Source organism: Chiloscyllium punctatum, chromosome 16 (assembly GCF_047496795.1).
Source record: "Chiloscyllium punctatum isolate Juve2018m chromosome 16, sChiPun1.3, whole genome shotgun sequence".
NCBI classification, from domain to species: domain Eukaryota; kingdom Metazoa; phylum Chordata; class Chondrichthyes; order Orectolobiformes; family Hemiscylliidae; genus Chiloscyllium; species Chiloscyllium punctatum.
Window position 1 is genome coordinate 31,461,376 of NC_092754.1, and position 9,794 is coordinate 31,471,169.

The following is a 9,794-nucleotide window of genomic DNA, read 5'->3' on the forward strand; positions in this document are numbered from 1 at the left end:
ACCAAAATATATTCGACAAACCGAGCTGCAAGAAGGTAGGTAATGAGAGTGGTCACTAGGCCTGTACAAATACGATAATTTCATAGTTGAATCAAGAGTCACCATCAGACGTTTGCTGTATGGATCAGGTCCTTCAGTGCAGGAGAAGAGGAGGAATAGACAAGGAAATGCTTTAAAAACTCCCATTCTGATCCATACATGGGATCCCTCATGATCCGGAAAACGTTTTGATTTGGCAAAGGACAAGGTGGCCAAATTAGGGAGTCACAACCTGTCCTTCCCTGAACCATCTAAATAGGCTTAGAACACATGAAGATGAGCAGGCTATTCACCCCATCTTCCCTGTTCTACCATCCAGTTAGATCACAGCTGACCTGGAATGTAACTCCATTTATACAGTTTTACACACTTCCCTTAAAAGCTCTGGTAAACAAGAAATTATCTCTCTGATTTAAAACTGACAACTGATAAAGCATCAACTGTATTTCAAATTTCAGCATTAACAGAATTTGAGAATTTTTGTTTTGGGTAAAGAATCCTAAATTTCTATTGCTAGTTGTGTGTGGCAGTGATTCTTAATTTCACTCCTAAAAGATCCGGCTCTAATTTTTACACTTCAACACCTCATCCCAGACTCAGCAACCAACTGAAGTCAGCTCTGTACATTCCGAATGAAGGGCTTATACGCGAACGTCAATTCTTCTGCTCCTCAGATGCTGCCTGACCTGCTATGCTTTTCCGGCGCCACACGTTTTAACGCTGACCTCCAGCATCTACAGTCCTCACTTTCTCCTCTAAGCATGACACAGGACAGGACACCCTAGCATGCCTTGGGCTAGACAACAATATTGCGTTTGTGAGTGGTTTATTTCTCTCTATGCTAGAATAGTTGGGGACATGAGGACAGGAAAGTTTTTTCTATGAACTCTCACTTTGTACATGAGCATTACTATGGACCAGACCAAACCACCTCAAAACATACTAAGGAGACAGCCTAGACCCTAATCTTTATCTTATTTAGAAGCAAGTGTAAGGTGCTGTGTTCCAAATGTGATTCAATTGGTCAAACTCCTAGGCTTTATGCAAAACACACTTTATTCTTGCACCACAGTTAAAATACAAACCAAAGAAAAAAGAATTGGCATAGTTTTTAACTCTATCGAAATACTTAACAAAATAACATATATTTTAACTTCTACTCATCAACCGTTCCAAGACAGCACCATCCCATAAACACACCTTTGACAAAGGCAAATTCAGCAAAACAGATTTCCCTCACTTGCTATCTCCTCCAGTCCAGAAGGAACACTGACAGAAATGAATCAGGACAGATATTATGCCAGCTTCTGCAGCAGCAGAAAGAGAGATGTCTCTAGCAGATTCAACTCCAAAAAGCCCGACTTCAACAAAAATGTCTGCGTGGGTTTCCTCTGGGTGCTCTGGTTTCCTCCCACAGTCCAAAGCTGTGTGTGTTGGGTGAATTGGCCATGCTAAATTGCCCATAGTGTTAGGTGCATTAGTCAGAGGGAAATAGGTCTGGGTGGGTTACTCTTTGGAGGGTCGGTGTGGACTGTTGAGCCAAAGGGCCTGTTTCCACACTGTAGGAAATCTAATCTAATCTAAAAAAAACTGAAAGCAAACAGGTCTGTGTGGAGCCTGACTCCATCCTCTCATGTACCTTTTGTCTGATTTTAAAAAGAACCCGAAGTCATTTCCTCTGCTTTGCATGGAGCAGATACCTCTGCACCATGTTTACAACACACTCTTCAAGAGAAACAAGACAGAATAAATCCCTCTTAAAGGCACATATTAGCACAACATACTTGGATAAGTATCAGGAATACTCACAAAGTACACTTTCATTTAAGTGAAAGTCATAGATTCATAGAGGTAGACCGCATGGAAATGCTTCTGCCTAACTTGTCCATGCCAACTAGTCCAATTTGCCTGCATTTGGCTCATATCCCTCTGAATCTTTCCTATCCATGTTAATGTCCAAATGTCTTTTAAATGTTACAACTGCACCCACCTCTACCACTTCCTCTGGCAGCTTGCTCCATATAACACCACCCTCTGCGTGAAAATGTTGCCCCTTAGGTCCTTTTTAAATCTTTCCCCTCTCACCTTAAACCTATGCCATCTGGTTTTGGACTCTCCTACCCTGGGGAAAAGACCTTTGCGTTCCACCTTCTCTATGACCCTCAAGATTTTATAAACCTCTGTAAGGTCACCTCGCAGCCTCCTACACTGCAATGAAAATGGTTCCAGCCTATCCTGTCTCTCCAAATCTTCCAGTCTTGGTCATATCACTGTAAATCTTTTTTGCACGCTTTCCAGTTTAATAATATCCTTCCTATAGAAAGGTACCAAAAGCGCATGAAGTACTCCAAATGTGCTCTTACCAATGTCTTATATAGCCATAACATAATGTCCCAACTCCTGCATCCAATGCTCAAATCGATGAAGGCAAGCATACTAAACACCTTCTTCACCACCCTACCTATCTTCAAGGAACTATGTACCTGTACCTCTAGGTTGTGTTCAACAACACTCCCCAGGACTCTACCATTAACTGTGTAAGTCCTGCCCTGATTTGTCAATGCAACACCTCGCATTACCTGAATTAAACTCCATCTGCCATTCCTCAGCCCACTGGCCCAGTTGATCAAGATCCTGTTGTACTTATAGATAACATTCTTCATTATCCACTACACCACCAACTTTGGTGTCATTTACAAAATTACTATCCATGCCTTCTTTGTTCTCGTCTAAATTGTTTATATGAATGATGAACAACAGTGAACCCAGCAGCAATCCTTGCAGCACACAACTGGTCACAGGCCTCCAGTTTGAATAACAACTCTTTATCAACACCCTCTTTTTCCGACTGTCAAGTCAATTTTGTATCCAGTTGGCTAGCTCTTCCTGGATGCCATGTGTTCTAACCTAACTAACCATGCAGTACCTCATAAAGTCCATTTAGACAACGTCTACTGCACTGCCCTCATCCATCTTCTTGGTTACCTCTTCAAAACAATTAACTCTGTGAAATACAATGGATCATGCACAAAGGCATGCTGACTACCCCTAATCTTTCAAATGCATTTCCAAATGCATGTAGATCCTTTCCCTCAGAATTCCCTCCAACAACATACCCAGCACTGACACCAGGTTCATCGGTTTGTCGTTACCTGTGGCCTTTCTTAAATAATGGCACAAAATTAGACACCCTCCAGTCATCTGGCACCTCACCTGTGGCTGTCAATGATACAAGTATCTCCACTAGGCCTGCCGCAATTTCCTCCCTAGCTTTGCACCATATCCTGGAATACACATGATCAAATCCCAGGGATGTATCTACCTTTATGAGTTTTAAGACTACCAGTACCTCCTCTTTGGATATCTTTCAAGACATCTCTATTTACTTCTCCAAGTTTTCTAGCTTCCATGTCTTTCTCCCCAGTAAATACTGACAACAAATAATCGTTTTGGATCTTACCCATCTCCTGCGGTTCCACACATAAATAGCCTCATTGATCTTTAAGGGGCCCTATTCTCTCCCTAATTACTCTTTTGTTCTTGGTACACTTGTAAAATCTCTTTGGATTCTCCTTTACCCTATCTGCCAAAGCTAACTCATATCCCCTTTTTGGCCTCCTCATTTCCTTCTTAAGTATACTCCCTCAATCCCTGTATTCCTCAAGTTATTATTGCACGAGTAATATTGAATATGCAAATGCTATGTTTGCTAAAATTTAGAATCAGCTATAAAGGGAGAGCATGAATGAGAGCTTGGTAACTTGTTGCATGCAGAAAAGGGCATGTAGGTGGACAGCCTGAAAATGGAATCATTGTAGTAGATCCCAGGGAAGGAACCATTCACTTGAATTACACAGTGTTGCAAATGAGCTGTCCATTGAAAGCGTGCAAAAGTTAATCCTGAGCAAGCAGGCACATCAGTACATGTGGGAGCAAACCTTGACTCTTTGACCTTTCATGAGACTGACAACAGTGTATGGTATAAGCATGAATTTTTTGCTGTATTCGTGATTTGCTTAGTGAATATGTGTTTAGCTGATTCACAAATGTTAGTGCAAACAGCAATGTGAAATTATTCTTTTGCTTCAAAGTTAAGGGCAGTGTGATCTTATCGAGCTCTCACATTGCCGTGTCTCCAGCAGAGGTAGGTTATTGACCCACTTACAGTAAATGACAATAATATTTTTTTTAATTCACTGTGTGATGTAGACATTGCTGGCTGGCAAGCATTTATTTCCCGGCCCTAGCTGCTTTTGAACTGAGTGGCTTGCTAGGCCATTTCACAGGATAAATTAGAGTGGTGCTGGAAAAGCACAGCAGGTCAGGCAGCATCTGAGGAGCAGGACGCTCCCTCGGATGCTGCCTGACCTGCTGTGTTTTTCCCGCACCACTCTAATCTTGACTCTAATCTCCAGTACCCACATCCGCCCATTTCACAGGATAGTTGAGAGTCAGCCACATTGCTGTGGCTCTGGAGTCACATGTAGGCCAGGCCAGGTAAGGATGGCAGATTTCCTTCCCTAAAGGACATTAGTGAACCACATGGGTTTTTCTGACAATCGGCAATGGTTTCATGGTCATCAGTAGAGTCTTAATTCCAGATTTATTTTCGTGGAATTTAAATTCCACCATCTGCCACATTAGGATTCAAACCCGGCTCCCCAGAGTATCAGCTGAGCTTCTGGATTAATAGTCTAGTGATAAAACAACTAGGGCATCACTTTCCCTGAAAAAGTCCCTAATTCATTTAAAGAAAACACAGATATATGTGCAAATCTGAACAGGGCACGAGTGTGTGAATGTCGTGTGGCATTGCCAAACAGTTAGAGATCCCTCCATCGCTCCTCAGCTTCTAAAGACCCATTAGAAGGGTAATTCTCAATAGAAATGGCAATTTTAGCCTTTGTGAACAGGCAGTCATTGGGATAGGTGTGTGGGCTTGTGGGTGTGAAATGAGATAGCCTCACAACAAATAGCACAAGGGACTCTGAAGATGAGCTTGTGCCCGAAACGTCGATTCTCCTGTTCCTTTGATGCTGCCTGACCTGCTGCACTTCTCCAGCAACACATTTTTAAGCTCTGATCTCCAGCATCTGCAGTCCTCACTTTCTCCTAGCACAAAGGAGATGTCAGCCAAAAACTAATATAATTCTACACACATGGGTCAGAAATAAACTTTCATGAGACACTACCCACATTGATGCCAGGCTCTTTAAATTCTCTCTCGCCTTTTGCCTTGTGCTTAGCAACCTTCAAGAAACACAGATTGTGAATTTGGAGATGGGGGAAGTGCTGTAGAACACTGGTGGCAATCTTAAAGCTTTGCACTCAGAACTTATACATTGCAATAGACTTTCTCCATTGTTTTCTTTATAAATTGAGAATTTGAGCTAAAAAGCCACTGCTCATTGTGTAAGTTAATTTTCTAAATGTTAAACATCTTGATCAACCTTCTCTGTGTGTACAAAAGGTGGCCCAGAGGAAAAGGTGCAAGGTAAGGTTAACAGTATTAGGTTCACTGCCACAGGGAAGGAAAGTGCTTCTCCTGAATAGCACGAGTAGTAAAAAGGAATTGTATTATAATATTCTCAAACAAATAACTTTGTACAACTTCACTCCACAGGATATTTCACACTTGGCAGCACGTCCTACATGTCAGCCTGTCTGAACAGCTTGTATCATCCTGAACCCAACTACTATTCTCCAAATTATTTTTTACATTTCTTGCTGTACCATATACAAAGTTTGCGATTTTACTCCCTTTCTCCAAGTCCAGTAATTTATATATGAAACGCTTCAATTATCCTAACATTGAACCCTAGGAACCCCCTACTACATACTTCCCTCCATTTGCCATTAACTCTCTGCTTCCTTTCCCTTAGCATATCCATGTTTCCAAATGTCCATTCAATCTTCTATTTCCAAATAAATCCAACAGGGATTTCCTTCCATCTTTCAAATGGAAATCATTAAACTGAAGCTCAATTTGCTTTTTCAGCTGGGTGATTGTAAAAGATCTCATGACTGTTTTTTGACAAAAAACTGGGAGTTATCCGTGGCATCTTGGTGAGTATTTGTGCTTCAATCCACAACATAAAAAAATGTTATCTTGTCACTTTCACATTGATGTATGTATGGGTTTGCTGAGCACAAATTAATTCTTGCATTTCCCACATTATAACATTAACCACATTAAAAATGTACTTCATTGGTGGCAAGATGCTTTGAGACATTGTTGGTTGTGAAGTCTTTCTTTATCATCAAATGTTTTCTCGAAATTCCACATAAACAATGTTTATCTTTAGCAAACCTCTCCATTACTTCACCAAAGAACTCAATAAGCTCACTCAGACCTGATTTGCCTTTAAGGAATCAATGCTGGCTGTCCCTAATTAACCCAACTTAGAATGAATTTTGTCATGGACAATGCACTCTAGTAGTTGCCCTACCATTGGCCATACGGAATGACCTGCGCTCACCATGTCTACGCCTCTCCCATTTTTGAATAATATCTGAATTGCTAAATCTCTTAGCTTTTCAAGACTGAACATAAATGGGCGCCAGTCAAGCATGAACCAAGGTAGTCATTGTCATCGGCTTGCTATTCTGCTTGGCTGGCATCCTAATCAAGTCAACCATTGTTCAATAGCGATAGCTGCATTTTCCAACTGGGTTTGCTGGAGGGTGGGGGTTGTGGCTGATAGTTCTCCCTCCAGATGTTATCCCCAATTGTACCACTCCAATCAGTGCTTCAAATGAGACTTTTCTTATCTGGTTGATGAAGTTACATATTGGCTAGTCCATTAACCAACTAGGTTAATGGAAAAGCTTATTTTCTACTTTAATCAATAATCAACATTAAGTCACATCAATCAATCACACCAGTGTCACCTCCAAACTACAAAAACTTTAACATTATAAGTTAGTTTTAGCTACTGCTTATTCAGACCCTCAGTGTTCTTTTCCCACTGATATCACACCAGGCCTCTCAAATGGTGGCCAATCATATTTTGAGACACTTCACGAAACCCAGAATTTATCATCTGGGCTTGAAAACGTATTGTGGAGCTAGTTAGAAACTGTTGTTGAATGGTGGATAGATCCTCATAAAATTGATGAGTCAACCACATAGTACACTGGAAAAACAAACCATTCATTCACTTACCTGACCACAAAATGCACTGCCTGCTCCAGCTGTAAGTTCTAAAGGCAGAGAAGATTCACAATCTAATCTCGGGTCAGGGTTGACTTTCCTGTCATCAAATGGGGTGGCAGCATAAAAAAACGACAATCTAGTTCTGTGCCAAGACTGAGAATGGGTAATGAATCTTAGAGATCATGCAGGTTCAATTCCCCCCCCCCCCCCCCCGGCAGTCCTCTGGTAACACACAGATTGAAATGGGAGCGTGAAAATGCTAAAATAATAAATAGCAGGTTGCTTGATCATGGAATCCAAATCCAACACTATCCTTACCCAATAGTCTCACATATGACTACTCAGCAAGCTATAAACTGACTATGTATTCTCCTCATCTGTCCTGGATGCCAACCCAAGCCAACTACAGGGGCGGCATGGTGGCTCAGTGGTTAGTACTGCTGCCTCACAGCACCAGGATCCCAGGTTCGATTCCAGCCTTGGGCAACTGCCTGTGTGGAGTTTGCACATTCTCCCTGTATCTGCATGGGTTTCCTCTGGTTTCCTCCCGCAGGTCAGGTGAATTGGCTATGCTAAATTGCCCATAATGTTAGGTGCATTAGTCAGAGGAAAATGGATCTGGGTGGGTTACTCTTCGGAGGGTCGCTGTGGACTTGTTTGGCCGAAGGGCCTGTTTCCACACTGTAGGGAACCTAATGTAATAAGAAAACACTACAGTGTAACTTATGTGCTACACCAAATGAGAACAACTAACCATGTGCAGAACATTTTTTGCATTTGTGATCCTCCTGTTTCAGATAGCACAACACCAGACTAAGCACTGCCTTTACTGACCTTGTGGATGGACCCCTCATTTCTACAACCTGGATTATCTCCCCAATAGCTATGCATCCGGCAGCAAGTTCCCAACTCCTGAACTGTACAGAGTTAATAACCTCAAATAGGGCAACTATTGGGGCACAATTCTCTTTGGCGTGCACGTGAGAACATGGGTGGGCTGTACTGTCAATCTCACTGTCAAATAGTCAATGTTCAGGTCTGCACTTCGGGAATAATCAGCACCCGTAGAACTGTAGACCAGCATGGCTTGGTAGAGCTGAAGATACTGGCAACGAAGAAAACTTTGGAAAAAGTGCAAATCTCTCACGCACAGCACTGGAACTTCCAGTTTGATGCCACATGGTTCAATATTTTCAGGGCACGGTGTCGGCGATGCGCCTCAATGTTTGACACATTGCTGCAATGGCAGGGACACTGGGCCTGAGAATCATCCCAAAACCAGTGCAATAAAATCTGCATAGGACCCAGCAGAAGCCAGGAATGGGTCTAAGAGGCACTCAACTTTGTGCAGATCGCAAGGCCTGAGTTTGAACATATTCTCTCAGCCGGTCCAGCTCCATTGCCCTTCCCAGCTGTGTCCTGAAAAAAAAACAACCTCACTTCCAGGGAATTAAAGTCAACTCCAGTGGTTTTCCTAACGAAGAAACCCCTCCCACCGCATCCCGAAATGCACGATACAGACCCTGAAAGAACCGCTGTCACCCGGAATTGGTATCTAGCAGCTACTCAGTAGCTCGCTTCAGCACAACCTTCCCGATGGAAAATAAATTGAACTTGCTTGATACTGTCCTGATGTCGTTCTCTCTCTGTCTCTCCCTTACCCTTGTGTAAATGCCTGTCTGTGCACGCAGTCCCATTCTAACACAGTGGATGGCAAAACGAGCCGGAGCTGTTTCCAAATGCTGCATCTTGGCTGCAGACCCTGACTTACCCGGTTATGCCTTTGTTGCCACATACAAAGAGTAGAGGTTGCACTGCTTCTGCAACTCGCAACGTGAAACCTGCCTGTTCATATTCTCCGCATCACCGAGTCACATTCAGTCCGCACAGGCATCATAAAGGCAATCCTTCAGGGATAACACTGGCATGTCTGGAGGAGAAGCCAGGACTCTTGTTTTTTTTCTCTCTCTCTCCTCCTCCTCCTGATGAGTAGAAACAGCCTCAGATCCCGCACAGAGCTGGGCACTCACGCAACCAATAGAATCGCTCAAAGTTACTCCGCAATCCTCCAGTCTTGCAGCAATGAATATTTATCAAGTCTGCCTGAGCTCGCTCTCTCTTTCTCTCTCTCTCTGAGCTACCTCCAACGTGGGCTTTCTTTGAAAAGAAATACATATAAATTTCCAGTTCCAATCTCTTGGTCGGCTTGCAGAATTTCTCTGGGAAAGAAGGTGGGGCGACAGCTGCGAACAAAACGCCTGAAAAAACTGGGTGGGAGTTGAAGCGGCTCATCGCTGGGAACGGGCAAATCCTGAGAGTTTGGTTTCTAGGATACAGCCTAGTAAAGCTCCTGCAATGACAGCAGCGGCATGATCCTGATTGGGGGGGGGGGGGGGGGGGCTTGCTCAAGCTCTAGCCCTCCCTCGTTGTTATAAAGAAACTTGTCGTGGCCAGGGAAACTCATTGAAAATGTCATTGTGCCGAGGTTTTAAGATCCTCCCCTGCTGACTTGATAGAATTTCTTGCTGGGCCTCGGCTTAATCAATGAAATGTAAAAGTGAAATTCTGCAAAAGCAAGGTTTTTCTCATTGACCACGTG

The 9,794-nt window shown here is 42.9% G+C and overlaps 1 protein-coding gene across 2 annotated transcripts in view; it reads right to left on the reverse strand.

Moving 5' to 3' along the window:
- Window positions 1–9,485, reverse strand: part of LOC140487128 (rho guanine nucleotide exchange factor 10-like protein) — a 205,014-nt gene extending 195,529 nt beyond the window's left edge. Inside the window, exon 1 of one of the 2 annotated variants that reach the window (XM_072586666.1) lies at window positions 8,967–9,485. The gene's annotated coding sequence lies outside the window, so the exon portion shown is untranslated. The remainder of the gene's footprint in view (window positions 1–8,966) is intronic. The other variant, XM_072586667.1, reaches the window with a different exon arrangement.
- Window positions 9,486–9,794: the final 309 nt, after the last annotated feature.